The following is a 1,184-nucleotide window of genomic DNA, read 5'->3' as shown; positions in this document are numbered from 1 at the left end:
AAGGATCCCCACTTTTCAGAAAAAAAGAAAATAAGACCCAGAGTCTTTAAACATGTGCGTGATTACCCAGCTTGTGAGAAGCAAAGTTGGAATTCACGCCCAATCATCTCCTTCTACTTTTTCTCATTGCTTCCCGAAGTCATAATGAATAGGTTGTGTTTTCAGATTAAGTGATTGGGCCAACAGTTAAAATACTGAATGATTTCCCAGCTCCTAGCATCCTGGAAGACTTAGTACAGTTATGGCAAAATCACATGTGTCCCACGATTCCTGCATGTGCCCATGGTTGACATCACTATTCAATCACAATGTTCTACTTCTTGAACCAGGAGCAGTACTGCGGGAAGCCATTAGCTGGGGACTAATTATAGTACAGCAGATGGTAACTGAGACAAGGGGCAGTGTTTGAGAACTTAGGACTTTAAATATATTAGGATGAAATAAATACATCAGAAGAACTTCTAGGTTTAATCTTTGAAAACAATGTTCTTTTGTTGTGTTTAGGTTATCACATAATATATCCACATAGCTTTGACAATTAGTGAAATTTATTACCTCTCTCTACCTTATCATTGTCATTGACTCATGCAATTTTCATTCATGCAATAGAATGGTACTAACTTCCTTCTGTGTAAAAGTGAACATGCTAAATGGCAGACAGACACCTCAGTGAGGTCTGGCCTTGGTCCTCTTGGTTTGCCTTGACTTTACTTTTAAATCTTTCTTCTACTTGCTGGGAATCTTCTCTGCCTATTTTTCATGAAATACCCCCTGATTTAGGTGTCTCCATAGAACTGTAGAGCTTCTTGATGCTTGGATTAAGGAATTAGGAAGAGATTGAATGAAAATAAGCTACAACATCTAACTTGATACCATTTATTCACTGACTCATTTACACATGCATTTGACATGTTTTTACTGGGATCCCTAGAGTGCTTATAATTACAGTATGTATAGGTGAATTAATCACAGTACCTGTCCTCCAAGTATTTACCATTCATAGGGAGGAGTTTACCAATATCTATGGTACAAGGAAGTGGCAAAGAAGTATCATGAGTGGAATAAGCACTTGAAAAAATAGAGAGAGCTTTGTGGAACCACGCCCTTCCCATGGAGTCCTGGGCACAGGCTCCCACATCTCCCTCCCCTGCACCCGCCCTAGCACCTGTCCTTTGCCTTCTGGA

This window comes from Lipotes vexillifer, unplaced genomic scaffold (assembly GCF_000442215.2).
Source record: "Lipotes vexillifer unplaced genomic scaffold, Lipotes_vexillifer_v1.1 scaffold158, whole genome shotgun sequence".
NCBI lineage: Eukaryota > Metazoa > Chordata > Mammalia > Artiodactyla > Lipotidae > Lipotes > Lipotes vexillifer.
The sequence above is the reverse complement of the archived record's forward strand: the minus strand, read 5'-3'. Positions refer to the sequence as shown.